The sequence below is a fragment of the Equus przewalskii genome, chromosome 16 (genome assembly GCF_037783145.1).
Source record: "Equus przewalskii isolate Varuska chromosome 16, EquPr2, whole genome shotgun sequence".
Lineage (NCBI taxonomy): Eukaryota > Metazoa > Chordata > Mammalia > Perissodactyla > Equidae > Equus > Equus przewalskii.
The window spans coordinates 59,773,650-59,800,765 of record NC_091846.1 but is presented as its reverse complement, the minus strand read 5'-3'; the positions used below and the strand labels follow the sequence as shown (position 1 = coordinate 59,800,765).

General features: G+C 36.2%; 1 long non-coding RNA gene across 2 annotated transcripts in view; it reads right to left on the bottom strand.

Moving 5' to 3' along the window:
• The window catches only part of LOC139076500 (uncharacterized), a 141,364-nt gene that overhangs the window by 35,605 nt on the left and 78,643 nt on the right, over positions 1-27,116 (bottom strand). The window contains exons 2-3 of one of the 2 annotated variants that reach the window (XR_011528194.1): positions 9,891-10,065; positions 6,162-6,624 (exon numbers count right to left, since the gene is read on the bottom strand). This is a non-coding gene — a long non-coding RNA (uncharacterized lncRNA). Of the gene's footprint in view, positions 1-6,161; positions 6,625-9,890; positions 10,066-27,116 lie in introns of those variants that run through there. The other variant, XR_011528195.1, reaches the window with a different exon arrangement.

The following is a 27,116-nucleotide window of genomic DNA, read 5'->3' as shown; positions in this document are numbered from 1 at the left end:
GCATTTTAGACATTCTGTGAAGACTGGCTTTTACATTAACTGAAATTAGAAATCTATGGATGGTTTTCAGCAGAGAAGCAAAATGTTTCTAGTTAGTGTTTAAAGTTTTGCGCTGCTTGCTTGGGAGAATAGAGATGGGTAACAGCTGGAATAGTAAGGAGAACAGCTAGGAAGCTACTGTTACAACCCAGGCAAGAGATGATGATGGTAGATTAGTTTTCCATTGCTATGTAACAAATTACCACAAACTACGCAGCTGAAAACAACATAAATTTATTATTTCACAGTTTCTCTAGGTCAAGAGTCCAGGCATAGGTTAGCTGGGTATACTGCTCAACGTCTCATCAAGCTGAAATCAAAGTGCTGTCCAGGACTAGGATCTCATTTAAGGCTGAAGGGCCGCTTCTAGCTCACTGGTACTGACAGAATTCATCTCCTTGCCATCATATGACTGAGGTCCCCTTTTTCTTGCTAGCTGTCAGCCAGGGACCACAAGCAGCTCCGAGGGACCATCCTCAAGTCCTCGCCATGTGGTTCCCTTCTCCAAAAACAGAGATGATTTCAACACGGGAGATGTAAAAGAATATGGTTAAAAGTGGAAACAGGCCAAACATGTTGGCCTTCTAGGACATTTATTCTAAAAATTGATGAAAAAGTAACAGCTTAATATACAGTTGAAAATGTAAGGGTAACTATCAGAAGAATTAAAACATTGAAGTATAAATTTTAGAACACTAACAGAGGAAAATTAGACAAAATTCTCAAATGGTAGAGGAAATCAACAAGATTGCTTCAAAATGGAAAGTATAAAAGATGAAATTTGTGACAAATGTTGCAAATTTGCTAGAAAAGAACACAAAAAAGTAAATATTTCCTTTTCTCCTACTAATATTTACAGGGTTTTGGATTACATAGAAACTGATGAGCAATTGATTCTAGTTGAATGAGAATGACGAAGCCAAAATGGGACTTAACTATATAATAGAAACTGTAACCGCAAGTTCGGTCCCTGAACCCGATGCCAATCCAAATAACGAGAACAGAGTCTTGAGTGGAAGAGGAAAGGTTTCTACTATGCCAGGCACAGGGAGCAAAGCAAGGGCTCATGCCTCAAAAGTTGCTAGCTCCCCGATGAGGAATGGGTAGGGATTTTTATTTGGGCTTCTGGGTAGGGGAGGGGGAACACGTAGCTTGTGCAGGTCGGTGCCTCCCCACCAGCCTGGGTTTGGCCTTGAGAGGCTGCTTGCAGCGAGGCGGGGGAGGGCATGGCGAGATAGGAGGACGGCAGGTGCGAGTCCTTCGCAGTTGTCTCGTCTTCCTGCTTGAGGTGGTTCAGCGCCTCAAATGGAGGAGTTGAGGTCTGGGAAGCCTCCTCTCCTTGACAGTCTTCAGACAGCAGCTTTCCTGGCAAACTTCAAGGACACATGATTAGCTGAACTTTAGTGTGCCTCCAACCCCAGGCCTCCTGGGCTTTTAACAATTTGTAACTCCCATTTAGTTGTAAAGCTCAAGGAGTCAAAGTTTAAAGAAACAGGTATTTACACATGAGTGGAGCTAGAGAAGCAGGAAAGGGGGTGGTGGGTTTTAGTTTTAACCCCATGTACACTGGGTTCAATGTGGGGAAACTGATATCAGGGCTGATGTTAAGAGCCTGTAACAAAACCACTATGGGAAGCTCAAAAGATGAAACATCCCAACACGTATTTCTGGAAAATCTGTAACATACAAAAAACAAAAAAAGAAAGTGATATTGCATCACGGAGGAAGCTGTGTTAGAGGAGAGAGCCCATCTTACTGGAGGGGCTCCGGAGCTTAAAAAGCCAAGTATGCTCTGCAGGTAAGAAGGCGGGGCCAAGGAGGTAATGGATATCTATTGCAGTTGAATCTTATCATAGTCTTTCCTCTACTCCCTTACAGCAGGTGAGCCTGCAGTGAAATCTGCCTGATCTCTCAAATCCTCAGCCTCCCTCCCTCTTATTCCCTCACAGGTGTTTCCCCTCTAAACCCCTCAAACATCTAATCCTGTGTTGGCCTCTGCTTCTCAGAGAACCTGAACTGACACCGAGGCTAATCCTTAAGGTGGTGACAATTTAAAAGAACCAGAATGAATGCCACATACAAAAAGTGTATGAAATGGGGGCCAGCCCTGGCCGAGTGGTTAAGTTCACATGCTCTGCTTTGGCGGCCCGGGGTTTCACTGGTTCGAATCCTGGGCGCAGACGTGGCACCACTCATCAAGCCATGCTGAGGTAGCGTCCCACATGCCACAACTAGAAGGACCCAAAACTAAAAGAAAAATACACAACTATGTACCAGGGGGGCTTTGGGGAGAAAAAGGAAAAATAAAATCTTTAAAACTTAAAAAAAAAAGTGTAAGAGGTAAGAATGTTTGAGTAGAAGGAATAGGATTTGCAAATGCCATCACGGCTCATAGTTAGAAGGAGTGAGGAAAAATGTTAAATTAAAGAGATAGACAGGAGGTATAGGAAGCAGGGTCCTGAGGTCAATAAGGGCTGTTTGGATTTTTTTTCCTAAATGCAATGACAAGTCCTGAAACGTGAGAAATTATATGTGATTTATGTTTTGACAACATCATTACACTGACGGAAAGAATGAACTAATTAACTTTTAAAGTATAGTCCAGTGATACAATTTTAATTATTAGTAATATTTACACATAGAATGAAGGATCTATTACGTGCAAAATCTGTATAATTCATCAAACTCGTAAGTTCCTACAACAGCCTCCAGTGAAATATTGCTGCCGGGATCAGTAGTTACTTCAAAAGATACCATGGGGACAAATGTTCCTGTTATTTGAGTAGCCTCATGGTGATTTTATTCTAATTTAATATTAACATTAAACTAATTTAATAAAGTCATATATAATCAATAATTTAGAATTTCTGGACTATTTTTAATGGCATGAAGAAGGATCCAGATCAATTTGTATGTCCTCAATGGGAAAGTTATAAAATATACATGTTCAATCATAATTAGAGCAATGTTGTGGACTCTACTTGAGTGTGTCTTGGGCACAAAGAGATAGAATAGATAGATAGAAGGTATGTAAGCAAGAAACGCTATTAAATATTTATAAGCAAAAGTAAACGTAATGATTCAGGAAATTATGCCTGTGATGCTTGGGACTCTGGATCTGGTTAAGATCCTGAAAATCAAAACAATATCATAAATATTTATTCTCCCAATTAAAAATTTCTTCTTAGATGGAGGGTATAAATAAAATATAATGCAATAGCGAATACTTTTCAGAGACGTAATTATGCTTTACCTTTTGAGATATTTTTTCTCCTTCCACTTTCCTGAAGGCATGCCCACAAACCGTACAACTGGAAGAGTCCAAGTTACAATTATCTGGGTTCGGGCTTCATAACTAGTTTCCCTACTTCTATTCTTGCTCCCATGAAATCCATTCATCATATAAAAGCAGAGAAAACTTACTTTTTAAACTTAAACCATATGAAACTCCGCTTAAAATGTTCTAAAAATGTCCCGTTACACATAGAAGAAAATGCGGTAGAGGCATTTTACCCTGTTTGCGAAACTCCATATGATGTGGCTCCTGCTTAATTTACCAATCCATTGTTTTACTGATTGTCTTTAATTACTCTGCTCCAGATATATTGACTTCCTTTCTCCTCCTCAGACTGATCACGTTTTTCTTTTGACACTAACCGTCTTCCTTTACCAGAATGCTCCCTTTGGTTGTCTCCTTACAATCATTCAGGTCTCTGCTCAAAATGCCATATCCTGGTATAGGTCCTATGTATCAGTTGTCTATTGCAAGATGCTGTATAATAAAGCATCCAGTACTCAGTGGCTTAAAAAGCATTCATTTAGCTCATGAGTCTACAGATCACTGAATTATCCTGGACTCAGCTGAGTGGTTCTTCATTTCTCAGTTGGACTCAGACACATATTTATTGATAAGCTAACTTTCAGCCAGGCCTGCAGGGATGACTAGGCTGTGTGTCTTTCATCTTCCAGGCAAGCTAGTCTAAGCATACTCTCACGATGGGATCTGAGACTGAAAAAAAAAACTAAAAGCTTTTGTGTGTGTCACATGTGGTAAGATTGCATTGGCTAAACAAATCAAATGGCCAAACTCAGAATCAAACAGTTCCACTTGATCAGATCAAGCTTAGATGATAGGATCTCATGACCAACGTCAAGTCCAAATAAGTCTCATCTTAATCTGGAGAACTATAAACTAAAATGGTACCCCCACAAACCCAAAGGATGCAATGGTGAGACAGAGACAGAATGACCACAATGAACACCTTCCTTCTAAATAGAGATGAACAATAGGAGGTAGAGAGCGGTAGCCTGTCTATCACAATTTTCAAATCGTGCTGGGATGATATTGACTAAGACGCCTACTCTGGGAGTGGAAAGTAACCTTTCAAAAGACATTGTTTCTGTTCCACAGGAGTGGCTCCTCAGTCCATTTTCCTCCATCTACCTTGACTTCACTTCCTTGGACATCATTCACTTTCCACTAGACTCCCTGGGCACTTCTATAAAGGCATTAGTAAATACTGCCGAATTCTCTCAACGTGTTTCCTAATAAAAATTTGCAGGTTCAGAGATTTGTTTTACAAAAACTTAAGCAGATTCAGTCCCTTTTAGCTAAGGCTGTAGACTTTTTTCATTATTATTTCTTGAATAACTTTGTGATTATAACCCAACCTGCAGAACAAAAGCTGTACTCCTAATTACTTTCCTGCTATGCCTCCCTCTCTGGATTTATTCTCTACTAGTTTCAGGCTAACCTTCTGTGTGCCATGAGCTAAAGCTTCCTAGAAGTTCTTCTGGGAGAGCTGAAAGTGTGTAGAAGGCATTGCCTTAATTTTTTAAAAGGTCATGGCAAAAACTTTCACAACTCTGTGACTGTGAGATATGAACTCTGAGGCCATATCTCACATGAGAGTATTATACCGGCCCAGGGTAAGAAACAATTGTTATTTAACCTAGCAAGTTCTGGCCCCTCTTGCAAAGTATTTCTCTTTTTTTTTTTTTCCTTTTGAATACTCCTCTTTCTAGTACTATCTTATAATATGCAGTTAGAAGGAATCAGCTGCCTCTCCCAATCATTAGCCTGGAGAGCCTTTTGTCCAAATGAAAAAGTTCATTATCTAAATTTTTTATCTATTAAGTTATAGAAGGATATAATTTTATGAAATAGTCCACCACTACATAGTACAGGTACTATGCTCTGTGTTTTTGCAACACTAAACTTTTGACACCAAATATGTGGGTTTTTTCCCCACATCAACCAATTATTCAATTGTCCAGACACCAACTGGGTTTCTTACAAGTTAATTCAACTCTGATACTAACTACCTGGAGTTAGTGCAGACCCCACAAGTTAAGGCTCAGTCTGACAAGACTGCCCTTACTTCAGAGAACAATCTTAAGTCTAGGTGCCTCATATGGCTGACCAACTAGCTATAAGTCAGGGGTTTCCTATAACCTCTTCCTCGGGCTTTATAATTTGCTAGAACTTCTCACAGAACTCAGGAAAGCATTTGACTTACATGTACTGGTTTATTATAAAGGATATAACTCAGGAATAGCCAAATAGAAGAGATGCATAGGGAAAAGTATGTGGGAAAGAGTATGCAGCTTCTATGCCCTCTTCAGGCATGCCAAACTCCCAGCACCTTGATGTGTTCATCAACCCAAAGCTCTCCAACATCATCACTGAGGATTTTTAGGGACGTTCCATTATATAGGCATGATTGGTTAAGTCATTGGCCACTGGTGATTAACTCAATCTATAGCCTCTCTTCCCTTTCCTTAGGTTGGGATGTGAGGCTACAAGTTCCAAATCTCTAATCAGATGTTTGGTTCCTCTGGCAACAAGCCCCATCCTAAAGGTATAAAGGGGCCCATCAAGTGTCACCTCATTAGCGTAAACTCAGATATATTTAAAAGGAGTTTATTACAAATAACAAAAGATGTACTTCACACCTATCACTCAGGAAATTCCAAGGGTTTTAGATACCCTTGTGCCAGGAACAAAGGATGAACACCAAATATATATTTCTTCTCATATTCCAATATCACAACAGGTCATTAGTTTTTCTGGCTCCATAGAGTATCATGGTCCTTTGTAAGCCTCTGCTAACCAGCATATATTTTATTATATTTTATTTTTAATATATCAGCATTTCACTTGAAAGTACTGATTTCTGTATCAGATTTCTGTTACCACAATTATGCTGTGTAACAAACCACTTCAAATATCAGTGGCTTAAAACACTAAGTATTTGTTTCATCCTCAAAGTGTGCAGGTCCGACATTTTGCCTGTGTTTGGGTGTGCAGTTCTCCTTATTCTGGGCTTGGCCCGCTCTCATATTTGTCAGGCAGTCAGTTTGTAGTCACATTGGATGGCAGGAGGATTTTGCCTTCTGTTTCTTGTCTTCTATCAGTGGGTCCAGGCGGGTCAGCTGGCAGTAACATAGCTTGAAGTAAAAGCAAAAGTCTCTACATATATGAAATTCACTCATAACATTGGCCAAAACAAGTCAAGTGCCTGAATTCAGATTCCTCAGATTCAAAAGATGGAAAAAGAGACCGTCTCTCTTTAGTGACGTGGCCTACAAAGTCACATGGGAAAGGATATGGTTAGAGAGAGAGAAGAACTGGGACCATTAATGCAATCAATAAATGACGTTTTCTTGACTAAATAAACTTAGGTGTCACGCATTCCCTATTACAACTTGTTAGCATCCTCCTACTTTATTTCCTCAGTATGCACTACAATTCTGAACTTTTCTGGTTTGGGTCCTTAGAGTTTTTATTGAAATTGAAACTTCAGATCCAGGTGATTCATTATTTCTGACTACCATGGGAATTCAGTTCTTGTAACAAGGCTTTGTGGAATTACTGGAGTCTAGATGTGAGACTGTAATGAGCAGCACTGTATATTTCTACATGTGCTAAGCAGTGCACTGTCTCAGATCAAATGCTGTATAGACACCATAGGGACCAGTGTGTATGTGTAATCAGAAAAAATTCCCTTCACGATATAATCACAGGAAGAATGACAACAGCAATGTAGTATATGAGAAATAGATTGGCACTTGTTTAAAGGACAGTATAAAGTTATAATTTAAGGGCCATTAAATCAGTCAGCAATGGATGCTTCTAAAGTTTGTTTAGGTACCTAGTCAGTGACACAAGATCTTTTAACATTGTCAAAAATTTACTATAGATGTTGTAGAATAAATTGATATACAATGGAATCAAGATAATTTGGCATTTATCTCAGAAACTGCTAAATGAACGACAAACAAACGAAAAAACCATAACACTTTAAATTTAGAAGAGATGACATAGTAATTTAAAATCCATGGAAAGTAGCGTGGATGAACCATTTAGAATAATGGATTAACAAGGCAAGTTCAAGCTCTCTAAGGTGATCAAGAGATGTTTCTAGATGAGGCATTTGGAAGTAACAATAGGATATCATATTTTGGAAAAAAGAATCATGGCAATAGATTCTTTCTGTATTGGAGCATTACAATTTACATAAATAATGGGTTATCTTACCTAAATAATTCAAGGGAAAAATAAAGAAGAATAGATGGGACAAAATTAAAAATCAGATCCTTGCTGAATAAGTTGGTAAAAAGTTAAAAACAAACATGTGAGAGTTGGAGATTTATTAATTAGCCAGTATTAAGAATGTAACCTATTTTATGTATGGAAATTTAAAAAATCACCAAGGCTGCCCAGGATCTCTGGCAAGAATGAGAAACATAAATGGGAAGAAAACAAATCAGAGTTAATTGATTTACATTCATTACAAGCATAATATTGGATGAAAGGAGGTAGACACTAAAGAGCACAAAATATATCATTGCATTTATATAACATTAAAATATACAAGAAATATTAATCTATTGTGTTATAAGTTATTCCAGATGTTATTCCTGGCTGGTGTGTACTAAGAAAAAACAAGCACAAGAGAATTTTTTGAAGTTTGTTATTATTCTGTTTATTGACATTGTTGCTGGTTTCCTGAGTGTGTTCACTTTGTTGGAATTAATTTAGATGTACACTTTTGATTTTTGTAAGTTTCCATAAGTATACAGTGCTTCTGGGATAATGTTAATCACACAGGCTCGCAATCAGTTACCATGTCACACCTACGGTTTGCAAAAATTCGAAGTGTGCTATAGAGAATGTCACCATCATGGCGAAGTTAGGAGACCCCAGCCTCAGTCCCCCCACAAAGATCAATAATTAGACAGCTATCCACAAAAATAGCTCTGGGAGAGCTCAGGAGTCCACTTAAGAAACTTCAGCAACACAGCGGAACAAAAAACCTGAGAATAATTGCACACACAAAAAGAGAACAGCCTCATTTTGCCTGAATCATCCCCTCCCCCAGCCCACATTGCCCATACCAAAAGGAAACTCCTCAGCCGGAAGGAGTTCGCCTCCCAGGAAAGTGAGGGCGGGATTAGGAAACAGCTTCCCTAGCCTTTTGGGGTACTGCATGAAGGACCTGCTTCAGTGTCACCCCATCCAGAGATCGGCAAGCTAAGACATACACAAACTACTAGGAATAAGGAAGAAAGGCAAGGGATACCACTAGCAGCCACACAGTGGGAGCCATGGTGGTTCCCAGGGACCTGCTCTACACAGGATCCCAGTAGCTTTTGCCTCTGAAGAAACCAAGGGCAAGTACGGCCTGTGAATCCCCTTCTGATTCCACTGCGGAGGTTTTATCCCCACAAATTTTCCTGTTTGCAGACAGGAGCCACCTGAGTCTCTCCCTGCTCTCTTCCTAGTACCCCATCCCTCTCCAGAGCTGGGATCCATACTGGCAGCCAGCCTCAGCCTCTGTGATGCCAGCCTAGATGGAGGCTGACCCTCATCCCTGTGGGCACGTTTGGGCTAATCCCTCCAGCTGTAGAAAAGATCGACAACGACACTGGGAGTTAGGTTTTGAAAAGATACACAAAATTGACAAATCTTTAGCTAGATTTACCAGGAAAAGAAGAGAGAAGTATATATCCAAAGGAAATGAAATCACTATTTGGAAGTTATCTACACTCCCATGTTCATTGCAGCATTGTTCATAATAGCCATGACACGAAAACAATCCATGTCCATCAAGAATGAATGGATAAAGAAAATGTGCTATATAGATATATACGCAATAGAATATTATTCAGCCCTAATAAAGAAAATCCTTCCATTTGTGACAACATGGATGGATTGAGGACATTATCCTAAGTGAAATAAGTCGGATAGAGAAAGACAAATACTGTATGATCTCACTTACATGTGGAATCTAAAAAAGCCAAACTCATAGAAGCAAAGAATAGAGTTGTCTTTGTCAGGGGCTGAGGGAGGGGCAATGTGGAGACGTGAGTCAAAGGGTATTATACTGCATTATATAACTGCCTTTGGTTTATTGTAGTCACTACTAAGCTGGCCTTTCTCTCATAAGCTTATCATTTTCAGTTTTTCTTTCTGCATTCCACATTCATGCATATCCTATTAATACAAGAATTAGGAACATGTTGATTTTATTATATTTTTATTTAGCGTTTAGTATGCGGCATCCACAGAGCTAAGTGCTTGAGACTTAAAATTGAATCGGTTGTTGCTAATGATCATGTGAAGAGAATATCTTTCTTTTTGCAATTTGACGAGTAAATAGAAGCCTTGTGATTTCAGGCAAATTGCCTAGATTACCCAGTTCGTAATAAAAGTACAGAGACATCAACTATCGTTAATCTGAATCCAACATCCATGCTCATTACAATTAAGTAGTTATGAAAACAAGGGATATTTAGTAACCTTTTCAAATTTTGCTCCCTGGCCTCTAGAAATTACACTGTCTTACCACTGAGGTCTCTGAGATGGGGAAAAGTCAGCTAGCTTGTGGTATTTCCTGCTTCCGTTGTTCACAGGGGTTCTCTCTGCTACATTAGACAAAGAAACTGAAGAACTGAAAACTGATTTATTTGTAGTCCCATGTTCTTCTATGTATTTCATAGTTTAGTTTGTTCGCTACCATCCTGTAGGAAATAACATAAAAAACAAACAAAAGAGTTATCAAGATTACTTTCTAAACAAAAACATTTTCTATAAATAGAGCTTATTTATCTTTTTGAAAATACTTTCATGTTATTCGTATTCTTAAATATATGAAATAAATTACTCAAAAAATAATATGCTGCACTACAAATATGGGAATTTAATAAACATTTAATTAGTAAAAATGTTGACATGCTTCCCATAATAAATTCGAGCACAGTTTGATCACGTGTGCTTCAGGTCGCCTTTATGTATGATGTGGAGCTCCTAAAGTTGTACAAAATATAGTGCTAAGGAATTCATTATGGTTAAATTTAGTTACAATGTACATTAAAGAGTTATCATATATATGATTATCACACCCTGAAGGAATGTTTTGTTTGCCTACTAAAAGTTTATATAAAAAATAAAAACTTTTAAAGGAAATAGAAACGGTAATCAAAAACCTCCCCAAAAATAAGAGTCCAGGACCAGACGGCTTCTCTGGAGAATTCTACCAAACATTCAAAGAAGACTTAATACCTATTCTCCTCAAACTGTTCCAGAAAATTGAGAAAGATGGAGAACTCCCTAACACATTCTATGAAGCCAACATCACCCTGATCCCCAAGCCTGACAAGGACAACACAAAGAAGGAGAACTACAGGCCGATATCACTGATGAACATAGATGCAAAAATCCTCAACAAAATTTTGGCAAACCGATTACAGCAATACATCAAAAAGATTATACACCATGATCAAGTGGGATTTATACCAGGGACACAGGGATGGTTCAACATCCGCAAGTCAATCAACGTGATACACTACATCAACAAAATGAAAAACAAAAACCACATGATCATCTCAATAGATGCAGAGAAAGCATTCGACAAGATCCAACACCCATTTATGATAAAAACCCTCAGTAAAATGGGTATAGAAGGAAAGTACCTCAACATAATAAAGGCCATATATGATAGACCCACAGCCAACATCATACTCAATGGACAAAAACTGAAAGCCATCCCTCTGAGGACAGGAACAAGACAAGGGTGCCCACTTTCACCACTCCTATTCAACATAGTACTGGAGGTGCTGGCCAGAGCAATTCGGCAGGAAAAAGAAATAAAAGGAATCCAAATAGGTAACGAAGAAGTAAAACTCTCGTTGTTTGCAGATGACATGATCTTATATATAGAAAACCCCAAAGAATCCATAGAAAAACTATTAGAAATAATCAACAACTACAGCAAAGTAGCAGGGTATAAAATTAACGTGCATAAATCAGTAGCATTTCTATACACTAACAATGAACTAACAGAAAAAGAACTCAAGAACTCAATCCCATTCACAATCACAACGAAAAGAATAAAATACCTTGGGATAAACTTAACCAAGGAAGTGAAGGATCTATACAATGAAAACTACAAGACTTTCTTGAAAGAAATTGACGATGACATAAAGAGATGGAAAGACATTCCTTGCACATGGATTGGAAGAATAAACATAGTTAAAATGTCCATACTACCTAAAGCAATATACAGATTCAATGCTGTCCCAATCAGAATCCCAAGAACATTCTTCACAGATATTGAACAAACAATCCTGAAATTCATATGGGGCAACAAAAGACCGCGAATTGCTAAAGCAATCCTGAGCAAGAAAAACAAAGCCGGCGGAATCACAATCCCAGATTTCAAAACATACTACAAAGCTACAGTGATCAAAACAGCATGGTACTGGTACAAAAACAGGTCCACAGATCAATGGAACAGAATTGAAAGCCCAGAGATAAAACCACACATCTATGGACAGCTAATCTTCGACAAAGGAGCAGAGGGCCTACAATGGAGAAAAGAAAGTCTCTTCAACAAATGGTGCTGGGAAAACTGGACAGCCACATGCAAAAGATTGAAAATTGACCATTCTTTTTCACCACACACCAAAATAAACTCAAAATGGATCAAAGAGCTAAAGATTAGGCCTGAGACAATAAGTCTTTTGGAAGAGAATATAGGCAGTACACTCTTTGACATCAGTTTCAAAAGAATCTTTTCGGACACTGTAACTCCTCAGTTGAGGGAAACAATAGAAAGAATAAACAAATGGGACTTCATCAGACTAAAGAGCTTCTTCAAGGCAAGGGAAAACAGGATTGAAACAAAAAAACAGCTCACTAATTGGGAAAAAATATTCACAAGCCACTTATCCGACAAAGGGTTAATCTCCATAATATACAAAGAACTCACACGGCTTAACAGCAAAAAAACAAACAACCCGATCGAAAAATGGGCAGAGGACATGAACAGACATTTCTCAAAAGAAGATATGAATATGGCCAATAGACACATGAAAAGATGTTCATCATCGCTAATCATCAGGGAAATGCAAATCAAAACTACACTAAGATATCACCTTACACCCGTTAGATTGGCAAAAACATCCAAAACCAAGAGAGACAAATGTTGGAGAGGTTGTGGAGAAAAAGGAACCCTCATACACTGTTGGTGGGAATGCAAACTGGTACAGCCACTATGGAAAACAGTATGGAGATTTCTCAAAAAGTTAAAAATAGAAATACCCTATGACCCAGCCATCCCATTACTGGGTATCTATCCTAAGAACCTGATATCAGAAATCTCAAGAGTCCGTTGCACCCCTATGTTCATCGCAGCATTATTTACAATAGCCAAGACGTGGAACCAGCCTACATGCCCAGAAACTGATGATTGGATAAAGAAGATGTGGTATATATACACAATGGAATACTACTCAGCCATAAAAAAAGACAAAATTGGCCCATTCACAACAACGTGGATGGACCTCGAGGGTATTATGTTAAGCGAAATAAGCCAGTCAGACAAAGACGAACTCTATATGACTCCACTCATAGGTGGAATTTAGTATATTGATATGGAGATCTGATCGGTGGTTACCAGGGAAAAGGGGGGGTGAGGGGAGGGCACAGAGGGGGAAGTGGTGTACCCACAACATGACTAACAAAAATGTACAACTGAAATCTCACAAGGTTGTAATCTATCATAACATTAATAAAAAAAAAAAAACTTTTAAAGTTAAAAAGGAAATTTTTCAAATTTTCATTTTGTGATTTAAGATAACCAGAGGATTGAGAGGATGGCAGAATTTACCTGTCTCTTTCAATAAATACTGCTTTTATACTCTGGAGATTATGTTAGCGGTTATTAAACAGGAACTTACAGTTTTTCACATTGATGTTCCTTTAATATTTTCACAGTAAGCTTTATAAATTCTTTACTGTTGCCGTTAGATCTTGGAATTACATATGTATATTTATACACACATTCTTGAGTCCTGGTTTGTGTGAAAGGAGCTTTATTACTTTCAATTATAATGTTCAATGTTCTCTTGTCAGAAATAATTATTCTGTGTATTGTTTTGCAAGATGGCTTACAGAAAATCCAATATTCACAAAGACTAAATAAAACAAACCAATATTTTAAAACTACTAACAGGAAATAAACTAATTGGGTATAAAAATTAGAACTATCGTATCTCAGCTTTTCTTTTAGTATGAGTTGTAAAAGTTCTTATATATGATAGAGAATTGCTTAGAATTAGGAACGGAAGGTGGCATAGAGAGCTTAGCATAACAAGTAGCTCTCAGGTCAACCAGCAGAAAGAATACAAATACACTAAGTAGGGATATTGTTTTATCCTTTTTGGACATAAATTCAATTCTGTCTTAAACGAGCACAAACTAGGAAATCTATGGAATGATGTTCAACCTAAAATTTTATAACTTATCTTCCAAAATTCTATCTTCTTGGCTACTCAAAATTTGTGAACATTTTTACCAATTTGTCCCCATGGACGTGGCATTTCACCATCCAGGGAAACTCGTTATAATCTGCATGCATCACAAATTCAATGTGCATCTTTTATTCAAGATTACTTATAAAAATGCTAAATAAGATTGGCTTTATCTGCGTTAATAGAAAAGTGGCACAAATAATCACAAACAGTAGGTAATCCATAAATCATTTATATTTGATTTTAGAATTTATTATGTAAATTGCATTCTACAGCAGAATTATCATTCTAATACAATTTACTTAGGATGATATTTAAATTAGTTTGCATTCCCTTGTCATCCACAACTGAAGGTGAAATGAGTCAGCACACAAGTATATTGAGTTAGGGAAGAAATCAGTTTGAAATAGAAATGTGCTGTGAAAAATACAAAACAATAGATAATAGAGTAATGTTTGCTCAGAGAAAGGTCTCATTTCAATTACTGAATCAGTCCCACAAAGTTTAGATAAAAGCATATGATGGCAATTTTTTTGTGGAACTTCTTGTTACTTTTTTTTTTTTTTGCCGAGGAAGACTAGCCCTGAGATAACATAAGTGTCAGTCTTCCTCCAATTTTTATGTGGGTCACTGTCACAGCATGGCTGATGAATGGTGTAGGTCTGTGCCTGGGATCCAAACCCATGAACCCAGGCCACCGAAGTGGACTGCACTGAACCTAACCACTACACCATGGGGCCATCCCCTCTTTTCACTTTTATATCCCACAGATATCTCTACTTCAGCATATCCCCAAATGAAACAATTTTCCCTTACCGTTCCTAAAAATATATATTCAATTCTAAATTCATTTTCTAACATTTTGGATTTATGTACATTTGTAGGTGATACTATAATCCTGGGGCTTACTTGGTCTGAAAAAAATAAGAACAAGCCTAGTCTTCAGATAGATGGCAGTGAAAAATCAAAAGTTCAATCACGTGTTTATTAAAAAATAATGAAAGCAGAAGATTACAAAAAGAACAGATGACACAGGCTCTTTTTTTAACTCAGGAGAAAATTTCCAACTTTAGCTTCTTTCTTTTTGGTATAACACACTAATGCCTCTGTGAAAACTACAGAAACATTAGCACTTATTCTCCAAAAACTTGTTCAATCTCCCTTCCACCCCATCACTTCTAAAATCTTTGAATTTCCCCATTCCGTCACTTCTAAGTATGTTCTCATTTTAGCTATCTTAAACGTTAAAGAAAAATACTTGAAATTAAGGGGAAAAAGGGCCTTTCTTGACTCTATATCTTCCAGTTGTGACTTTTCTCTCTCTTTCCCATCACTGTCAATCTTCTTTGAAGAATTGGCTCTGTAGTAATGTGCTTATAGAAGAACTGGAATTGCATAAGTTTTTTCTCTGATTTCCTTAATGTACTTTCAGAATCTTGAGGGAAAGATCTGTGATTTACTCACTCTGTACTGTCAGTAAGTAGCACAGTTACTCAAATGTAACACATCATCAGTAAATATTTATTACAGAATAAATCATTCTTTTTCTAAATAAACTCTTACTGCAAATAAATATAAATTCTAAAATATCACAAATGTGCAAAATAGTTGAAACAAAAATCCATAAATAATAAATACAAAAGGTCACTGAAGGTAAAGACCATCAATCATGAAAAAATATAAATTTAGAAGCTGAAATTCTCATTTTCTTAAGATAACTTAGGCAATGATTAAAATCAAAACAACAAGCTTATGTTAGTTATTTTTTTTTAGGCCTCTATTTCTTCCATTTCTTTTATGTTACCATGCAGACTTTGAGTCATGATGGCTGACAAAAGTTATGTAAGTGATGACATTAGATATCCTTAAATGAATCAAAGAAGGAATCATGCAGGGAAAGGAAAACAGGGATCTAGATCAACAGAAATTTAGGAACTATAGAAACTTTAGACAATATGCAGTACATCATAAGCATCACTTAAGCCTGCATTATTGATAAAATATTTTATAAATAAAAAGTGATAAAAATAATAAGTAATCTTCTATCTAGATGTCCTAGCCTGTATTGAAAGTGGAATAGTGAAGTCTCCAACTACTGTTGTAGAATTGCCTCTTTCTCCCTTTAATTCTGTCCATGTGTGCTTCTTATATTTTGCAATGTTTACTTTATACATTTTAGGGCTGTATTGTTAGGTGCATATATGTTTATAATTGTTATATCTTTCTGATAAATTGATTCCTTTATCAACATCTAATGTCCTTCTTTGTCTCTTCTAATAGTTTTTTAGTTAAAGTTTACTTTATCTGATACTAGTAAACCAATCCTGCTGTCTTTTGGTTACTATTTGCATGGAACATCTTTTTCCACATTTTCACTTTCAATTTATTTGTGTCTTTGGATCTAAAGTGAATGTCTTACAAAAATAAACCATTGGATTAAAGTTGCTATTTTTTTTTAACTCATTCTGCAATATCTGGCTTTTGACTGGAGAGCTGAATCCATTTACATATGAAATAATATTTATGAGGAAGGACTTACTTCTGCTATTTTGCTATTTGTGTTTGGTATGTTACAGCTTTGTTGTCCCTCACTTTCTCCATTAATGACTTAATTTGAATTTAGTTGATTTTTGTATTGTCATTTTGATTTTTTTCTCATTTTCTTTTGTGTATATTCTTTTGATATATTCTTTGTGTTCACCATGTGGATTATATTTAACATCTAAAATTTATAAGAACCTGATTTTAATTAATATGAACTTAACTTCAATAGCATACAAAAGCTCTAATCTTATAGAACTGTGCCTTCCTTATATTAATGTTTTCACAAATTACATTTTTATGCATTGTATACCCCAAAATATTTGTTTATAATTATTTTCATGGACCTATCTAAATCAGATAGTAAATAAAACATGGAGTTACAAATCAAAAATACAACAATGCAGGCTTTTATATTTGACCATGTAGTTACTTTACTGGATAATCTGATTTCTTCATATGACCTTGATTTGCCATTTTGCCATTTGCCATTTGCCATAGTGTCCTTTTATTTCAACCTAAAGAACTCTGTTTTTCATTTTTTTGGACAAGTCTAGTGGTGACAAACTCCCTCAACTTATGTCTATCTGTGAATGTTTTAACTTTTCCCTCATTTTTGTAAAATGCTTTACCAGATATAGAATTTTTGTTTGAAAGGTTTTGTTTTTCTTTCAGCATTTTATAACATGTTATCCCACTGTTTTCTGTCCTCTGTAGTTTCAGATGAAAAATCTGCTGCTTATCTTACTGTGGATCCCTTGTAAGTGATGAGTCTCTTTCCTCTTGCTGATTTCGCAATTCTCTATTTTTAACTTTCATTAGTTTGATTATAATGTGTCTTGAAGAGGGTCACTTTAAGTTTATCCTTAAGACTTTTTGAGCTTCTTCGACTTTGTAGATTCATGTCATTCATCAAATTTGAAAAAATTTGGCCATTATTTATTCAAATCTTCTCTCTGTTCCTTTCTCTCTCTCGTCTATTTCTAAGACTCCCACAATGCATATATTGGTCTCCTGGATGATGTTCCACAGATCCTTTAGCCCTTAGTTCACTTTTCTTCATTCTTTTTCACTTTCTGCTGTTCCAACAAGATAATTTTAATTATCCTATCTTCAGTTACTGATTCTTTCTTCTACCTGTTCAAATCTGATGTTAAACTCCTTGAGTGAATTTTTCAATTCAGTTATTGTACTTTTCAGGTCCACAATTTTTTTTGGTTCCTTTTACTAATTTCTATATCTTTACCAATATTCTCATCTTTTATATATCATTTTGCTGATTTTCTTTAGTCCCTTTTCAATATTTTTCTTTAGTTCTTTAAACATATTTAAGACAGATGTTTTAAAATCTTTAGCTAGGAATTTGGATGTCTGGGTTTCCTCAGGGGTGGTTTTGATCAATTTGTTTTTTTACTTTAAATAAACCAATTTTTCTGTTTATTTTTATGCCTGTGATACTTTGTTGAAAAACCCACATTTTAATATTATAATGTGGCAACTCTGGAAATCATATTCTTACCTTTCTCTAGATTTGCTATCTTTTGAATATTGAAAGTCTGGTGAGTTTTTCAAACTGTTTTTGCAAAAACTGTATTCTTTTTTGTCTGTGGTCACTAAAGTTTCTGTTCCTTTAGCTCATGTTTTTTTGTTAGAGATTTCCTTGGATTCAAGGAACAAAAAAACAAGCAAACAAAAATGAAAATAATAAAACAACAAAAACCAGATATTTCTCCCTGTTTTTATAGATTGCCTCAGTGCTGAGGTAGTCTAACACTTACCTAGGCTTGCAAAGAATGCAGATCAAGCTAAGGTGACAGATAAGGGTCTTATGAGGGCTTTTGTGAGCATGTGTCTTTCCCTGGGCATGCACTTGTCTTTCTAAATTCCTCTGTATTGAATGTCCCAATTCTCCAAATGCCTGCTCTATCATTTTGCTAATATCAACCCTGTAAGCCTTCATTTTATCTTCAAATACAGCTTTTTGACCTTGAAATAAAAGGCCATACAAATAAATAAAAATATTAGGATACTTTTATAAATTAGATATTTAACACGAAAGGTGTGATTACTAAGGAGAAAGTGGTGGTGAGGCTTCACAAAGGGCAACTGAGAAGATTTCATGCAGCAGAGACTGTAGTTCTTCTAAGTAATTAAAATATGTCCCAATTTCTCTTGGGAATCTCATCAGAAGCTATATGGATATAAATGTTTATATATATAAATATTTAAGTTGCAAAGTTATTACTTTCAATCCAAATAAAATATTATACTTACTAGACAAATGAGATATGAGACAATCCTGCTACAAGGGTTTGCACAAATCTATAGACATTTTCTAAAATGCTTACAATGGAAAAACTTCAAATTTTTAAAAAAATCATCATGTATTTTGAATAACTAGCTATTTAAGTAAAATGTTAAATATTTTAAATGAATATTATTTAGTTATAAATTTAAATAAATATGAACAGTTTGAATGAGTATTATATTTTTATTGCAATTTGTATCTTCACTAGTTAGGCAAAAAACAAAACATACTATAATTAATTAATTGCATCTACCTGGATTATAACTAAAAATTAGATGTATATGCTTTTTTATATTATATTACTCCTATTTATTATATTTATAATATTTCAGTTGAAACATCTTCACTACTATACTCTATAATGTCTAGGCAAGTGAACATTGATCATTCTTTAAGGAAAACCTAAGGAGAAACGGAAAAGATGAAACACATTCATAAAATTTATGACTAAGCTCCTAATTAATCCTAAAAAAGCAAATGGAATATTAATATGAGTGTATTTCAGTGAAGAAATTATTTCTCAGTAGAAGCATTTAAAAAAGAAACAAAATCTAGTTCAAACAAGCTCAATATCAACATATTCATGATTTATTTTATCAGAAGAAAATTTCCTATTTAATGCAATAGCTTTCTTTTACTAAGTAAATATGAAATTTACTTAACTTCTACACTTAATCTGTTCTGATTCAGTTTTAGTATATATTTACAAGTATAATTGTTTTTAATGTTTTTCCCCTAAGGGTAAATAAAAGATAATGTAATTCCAAAGAGAGGAAATTTGTGCTCCAAGCAAATTAATCTATTTATGTAATAAAATTAATACATTTTACTTTGAAATACACAAATGGATTTATTTCCCAATTTCCCTTTTCTTAAATTATAAATGCTGCCTTCCATAAATATGAATACTGTAGCTAAGTAGGAAATTTTATCACAAGTCTTAGAGCTTTTTATGGTTTGCCATTCTCCATTTGTATCTGGATGCAAATTGTCTCAAGCACTGTAAGTGTTCCTATCAGATGTAAGGATCAGTGGATTCATGTAACTACCATGTATAAATTGTCATTACTCCGATTCTAGATAAGGTACATTAAAATTAGTAGACTACAATTTGGCATAACTATTTTTACATCATTTTAATCTTTTCTGATTTTATTTGAGGTCTTTGCAAATTGCAAATTGTAGATCTTCTGTAGATCTTCTAAGTAATGAAAATGTAAGTCCCAATTTCTCTTGGGAATCTCATCAGAAGCCATATATATATACTTGTGTGTGTGTATATCAAAAAAAATATTCAAATAGCAATTAATTGTCACATATTTAAGTGCACACTACTGTTCTTCTTAAGCACAATATGACTGATAAGCATTAAGAAATCACTGATAATTGACTAACAATTAAAACGTGATGCTTTTCCTTGTAGGTAGTTTGCATTCTACAGCAGGCAGAGTTCTAAGGTGGCTCCCATGATCTTTGCTCCCTAGTGTTACTACCATGATTATGTAACCTTATGTGGCAACAGAAATTTTGTAGATGTAATTCAAGTTACTATTTAGTTGACTTTAAGACGGAGAAACCATCTGAGTGGGCCTAACTTAATCATATGTTCCCTTTCAAAGCAGAATTTTCTTTTGTCTTTTATTTTTTACTTTTTATTGCACTAAAATAGGATAATAACATTATATAGCTTTCAGATGTACATCATAATACATTTCAAATTCTGTGTAGATTACATCATGTTCACCACCCAAAAACTAATTATAGTCCATCACCACACATATGAACCTAATCCCTTGTTTTCCCTTCCCCCTCCCCTCTTCCCCTGTTGTAACCACCAATCCAATCTCTGTTGCTATATGTTTGTTGTTGTTTTTATCTTCTACTTATGAGTGAGATCATATGGTATTTGACTTTCTCCCTCGACTTATTCCACTTAACATAGTACCCTCAAGGTCCATCCATGTTGTCACAAATGGCCGAATTTCATCATTTTTTAGGGCTGAGTAGTATTCTATTGTGTATATATACCACACCTTCTTCATCCATTCATCCCTTGATGGCCAGCTACGTTGCTTCCAAGTCTTGGGTGTTGTGAATAATGCTGCAATGAACATAGGAGTGCATGTATCTTTATGCATTTGTGTGTTCAAGTTCTCTTTGGATAAATACCCAGCAGTGCGATAGTTGGATCATATGGTATCTATGGTAAGCCCCAGCCCCCACAGGTCCACACACACCATCAACACAGTCCTGGTCCATGCACACTTCCCAACCCCCTAGAGCATACCCTGATGCCCCACTGCAGAGGCCCCTGCCTCTTCACCAATGCCCCCCACATTTCACCTGGTCCTCACAGAGGCCCTCCCCAACAGAGGTGGGCACACTCACCTGCCTGTAGAGGACCAAGGCACCCAGTCAATGCAGGCCAACGAGTAGCCTAAGGACTTTTAGTTGGGTGGGGCTGGTCCCTAAGGGAGCTGCCTGCCCTGGCTGATCTGGATTAAATCTGCTCTCTAGTGGGTGTGGCAGACCCCTGGGCTAACAGGCCAGGAGAAAAAGATCAATGGCATCTGCCAAGGTCTGTGTCAGCCCACCTGGACTAGATGACAACAATGGCCACCACCAATGTCTCAGTCTCTGGAGAGGTCTCTACTCTCACCAAGATGCACTCAGAGCCTACCAGGTAAGTCTCTTTTCACCATAGGACTGTCAGCCTTCTTTCTGGTGATTTTAGTTTTCACTCTGAGACAGGTGAGTTTGTGCATGGGCCCTTTAAGAACTGGGTTTTTCTGGCTTTTGTTCAATAGCTTTTCTGGGTGTATGCCCCACTGCAGTTAACAGCTAGAAAAGCCAGATAGTAAGACCCTTGTCCCAGTTGTGCTGAGTTTAAAGGATCTCATAGTGGTAATGTGCTCCCACTGAGGTCCCCCCTTCTCCAGGGAGGGCTGCATACCTTAAGGTGGCTCCCGCCTGGCTGGCTGTGAAGCTCTGCTGCTCATGAAGGTGGCTTTCTCTCTATAAGGAATTTTCTGCCTCTCCCACCTCAGTCAGACTGTCCCATGTTTGGGGGATTCTTTTTATCCAGTTTTCAGTTTTCTATCCAGGGCAATTTTCCCAAAAATAGTTGTAACCTGGTTGTGTTTATGGGAGGAGATGAGTTCAGAGTCTGCCTACACTACCATCTTGATGAGATCTTGAAAGTGGTCATCTTAACAAGAGCTTTGGGTCAACCATACTATCAGGAAAGCCTGGGAAAAACACACCATGATCTCTCCTTCCACAGGGCTTTTCAAATGCTGTTCACCCTCCTTGGAAATGTCTTCTTTCCTTTCTCCCACTTTCCCTCTTCCCACCACATCAGATTTGCTCTTACTCATTTTAGACTTTCTACTCAAGCATCTCCAAAGCAGTTTTCTTAGTTGGTTTCAGCAGAGACTGTCTGAGAGATTCAAACAATGAGAGGGATTTAACCTAATGAAGATTCGCTCTTGCTGAGATGGAGGAAGCTACAGGACAAGGAGTGGCTTCTAGATGTGGCCTCTGGATGCTGAGAGTGGCCTCTAGATACTGAGAGCATCCTCAGCTGACAGCCAAGAAGATAACAGGAATTCAGTCCTCAACTCTAAGGAAATGAATCCTACCTGTAACAGAAATGAGCTTGAGGGGATCCTAAACTGCAGAGTTGCATGCAGCTAGCTCCTGCCTTGATTTAGCCTGAGAAGACAAGTCAAACAGACTATTTCTGATTCTGATCTACAGACTATGAACTAATAAATGAATATTATTTTAAGCCACTAAGATTGCTTTAATTTGTTATGCAGCAATAGAAAATCAATAAACCTTCCAAACGGTCTCTTAATTTTATTATACTGATTGTTAGAGCATTTGATATTCTATCGTACTACCTTCAAGTATATTTTGTATACATTGTTTATGATTTAATGTTTCAAATTTTTCCGATAACTAGATAGTAGTCTGCTATTATCAATGAGAAGTCAAGTGTTTCTTCCTTGTATCCCCAATTTTCTAAGAAATCTTTAAGTTTCCCTGTAAAGAGTCAGTTTCTCTGAAAGAGCCAGTTGTTCTTTCTGTACAATAGACAAAACAATCTAGGAAAGCAGATCAATCGGTTAGCATTCTCGATAACTTTGCTGTCACACCGGGTCACAGTGAAGACTATGTTTAAGGTTATGCTCTGACCAAAGCCACAGTTTCTCAGGCTGATCCCCAAGATTGTGATTTTGTTTTTATTTTTGGTAATTTATATTCATTTGCTTATTCATTATTATACACACACATAAAACATGGTATGTCAGCTGTCTGAGACCAGATGGGTTTAACCAATTCCAGTAGCACATTTTGCAGGAATTAAAGTACTTCCCACAAACACAAAGGATATTTTATTAACCACACATTAAAAGGTCAGATATCCCTGATGGTGAGATCCCATTTGGAACATTGTCATCTTTTCTTGCCATCAGACTAAAATAACAGCCTCCTGGACCAGATTTCCTTAATTTCAAATAACGTCATGAAAAATTAAGAATTTTAGTCCATCCCCTACGAGAAGACCCCAAGTATACTTGGGCATATTACTTCACCAGCCTATGCCTTACATCTAGGTAGGCAGATTTTTCTAAGCCAACACACACACACACACAAACACAAGCACATACATACACACAAATTCTCTTTCTCTCTGTCTCTGTCTCTCTATCACATACACACATAAACAACAACCCAGAATCACACATATATCACACCCTCCCACGCTGAAGCACAGGAACACTTGCAGAGTACACAGTTGTTGTTCACACCCTTTTCTTGTGGTGAGTATGAACACATGCCTTATATTTAAAAATTAAGAACCATTGTAAGTTACTTCAGAAAACCTGACAATCCCTGCCAAAGGTAATTTAGGTCTACAACTATAAACATAAGCACCTTAAAGCTTATCAAAGAAAAAAAGGAAACTTTATTTTCTAACTATATTGACTTAATTAATTCATTGCTCATGCACCAGTTCAAAAAATGTAGAAAACATCTACATTATGCTGTGGATTACACATACAATCATGAATAAAGTGGATAAATCTTTAAGACATGCATTCAAGAAAGCAAAGATGAATTTGAAATAGTAATTAGGAGTCTGTAAATGTCACCCTAAAAAGGTATATGGCACTATAGTATCTTGTGTAGGGGGAAGGATGTGGTTCAAGAAATTAGGGAGTTGTGGGGTCTGGCCCAGAGGGGTAGCGGTTGAGTTCACATGCTCTGCTTCAGCGTCTGAGATTCGCTGGTTCAGATCCCAGGTGCAGACCTATGCACTGCTTATCAAGCTATGCTGTGGAAGTGTCCCACATATAAAATGGAGGGAGATGGGCACAGGTATTAGTTCAGGACCAATCTTCCTCAGCAAGAAAGGAGGATTCGTGGCAGATGTTAGCTCAGGGCTAATTTTCCTCAAAGAAAATAATAATAATATTTAGAGAGTTTTGGCAAATGAAGGCTACATTGAAGAAATGACATTATATCCAGTTTTAAAAGGTGAATAAGAATTACTTGTATAAAGGGAAAGTAGCATATGTAGAGGTCACAGCAACAGGAAAACTTGCTAACTCAAGAGAAGGCCACGATTCCCAAATAACCTGAGTCGCAGTTGCAGGAGGTAAGAAATATGAGGGATGAAAGATAAAAAATGTGAGGCCTGGGGCCAGCCCTGTGTGACCTAATGGTTTCGTTAAGCCTGATCTGCTTCAGAAGCCCAGTTTCACTTCCCAGGTGTGGACCTACACCGCTCTACTAGCGACCATGCTGTCCTGGTGGCCCACATGCTAAGAAATAGAGGAAGATTGACATGGATATTGGTTCAGGGCAAATCTTCCTCAGTGAAAAAATAAAGTGAGTCCTGATGGCCATGTTTGGTAATTTGATGTTTTCTTTGAAAGTTAAACTTCTTAAGATGGCAAGGGTTGTGATGATACGTGATTCAGGTTCTCAATCTGACTGTCCTGTGTGAAATGTACTTGAGTGAATAAAGAGGAGGGGTGAATATGTTGAGATGCTCGAAAAAATTGTTGCCCAAACCTGGTCAAGTCATGATGAGTAGGTCAAAGAGAAATTTATGCATATGAAAGATCATTTACACATATTAAATTTTATATATATATATATATATATATATATATATATATATATCTCCTTAACACACAGGGCTGGATTTTGCGTGGATGTTATTAAGTTAGTAGGAGACAGTGGTCAGGAATAAACTCTAACCACCAGCTTCGCTGACTGAGCTGCTCATGTATGATAACCACATCCAGTGATTTGGTTGCATAGTATTAGGGGTACATGATATCTATTTGTCTCATTGCTGGTGATAAGTAACTTTGATCATTTAGTTTAGGTGAGGGTCTGCCAGGTTTCTCCAGTTTAAAATTTCTATTTTTCTCTTACAATTAATAAATAATTTGTTTAGAAATATTTTGAGACTATGTGAGGCCCTGTATTTCATTACACATTAATCTCTATTTTTCTTGTTTACTAATAATTCTTTTTACTCTATCATTCCTTCTATAATTATTAGGGACATTTAAAGAAACTTTCGTTTCTCCCTATTTATTTATTTATGTCTCTTTAGGCTTTTGAATTTTTGTTTTATTCAATATATGTATAACCCAATACTATCATAATTTACTGACATGCTCACATTTTCTCCAGTTAGGCAAATGATATGCTCCTCAAAAGGACTCCTTTTGATGTGTTCCTGTCATTCTTTGAGCATGATTTTATTTTCTGCTGTAATATGATGGTACATGTTTATTTTGTCTTCTCCTTGTCTTATCTTTAGGCTGCTTAATTCTACCAAGGAACTCTCTTTCCTTTTAACAGAGATTGGTAAATAATATGCAGAGATGATGTTTTCATTGATACTTGTATGTTGGTTCTAAGGTCATTCAGTGGAAAGAGTATGGAAATATAATGTAATAGATATAGAAGTAAACCTATGTATATTTTAAAAGACGTGTTTTCACACCAATACTTCCAATTGACAATCTAACCCTTTAAAAAATATTACAGTCTTTCCTCTCTTAAAGCTTGCAACTACCTTTTCTGTATTTGTAACTCTGTTCTTCAAAAGTGGGAAACAAGCTTTATTTATCCTCATATTCTGAAGACAAGATACATAGGAAAATAATGAAATCTTGGAGATCCTCTAAGAAATCATAACACATACAACTGTGGAAAATAAGCATACTAGATTGCAATACTTGTTCACCTTTGAGTTTGCAGGTAAAATTTACGTAGAATGCAATGCATGCATCTTAAATGCACAAATCGATGAATCTTAATTATACAGATATTCAATACCATCCACAATGGAGATAGGGTGATTTTGTGTATATATTTGTACGTGTGTGTGTGTGTGTGTGTGTGTGTGTGTGTGTAGTGAATGAGCTTATTTAATTTGTTCTCAATTGGAAATTTATTCAATATAATTTTTTCATTCACATATTTAGGTACAGTACTACTGACTTCCTTCCTAATTTTTATCAACTGATTTCAGTTGATTTTTATTCTTACTTTTTTGGGGCAGGGTTATTTTTGGTTATTCCTAGATTTCTTCTAAATTTACTTACCTATTTTCTTTTCTTTCCTATACTTATTTGGCTCTTCTAAGAACTATTGTGTAATGGATAAAATTCATATTCTGGCTACTTTTTATAGGATGGCAAATAAATTATGATTTCATGGCATTGAAATCGTTTTTTTCTATGCTAGACCCAATGCAATCTTATTAAATACTATTACTTCTTTTTCCCCTAATTTTCCCATCTGCAACAAAGGTGATTTTGTACTTCCTCCTTTTTCTTCAGGTTATGCATTAATAAACACATCAGCTGTGGGATGTCAAACATTATAATTGGCAAATTTCCATTTTTTTCTCTTCCTGATTTTTGTTCAATGTATTGTGACATTATAAGTGATAAAAGTATTCCGATTAAGTTCAGGGAAGTTCTGAGCATCTCATTGCTGCATATGCATTTCCATCAAATTTGAGAGATAGACTAATTTGGGCAGGCTTTAAAGACTTATTTCTATGTGGTCTGTCTGGGTATTACCAAATGCTGTTACCTGGATGCTACATTATCTATCATATCTAGCTAGATAATTAACATGCATACTAAAGAGGCAACATACAATATTTCTTATAAAAATGGAATATTTATGATCCATAACTCAAATATTATTGTTTTTATTAAATATTTTGTTATTTAGTTAAATAGTTTCTCAATATTTAATAATAACATGATAAATGAGCAAGATTTCCCTTGTATTGCTCTTGGTAAGCACTTTATAAATTTTTTCCTAGAAGTATCTACAAGAGAAATGAATTCAGGAAAATACT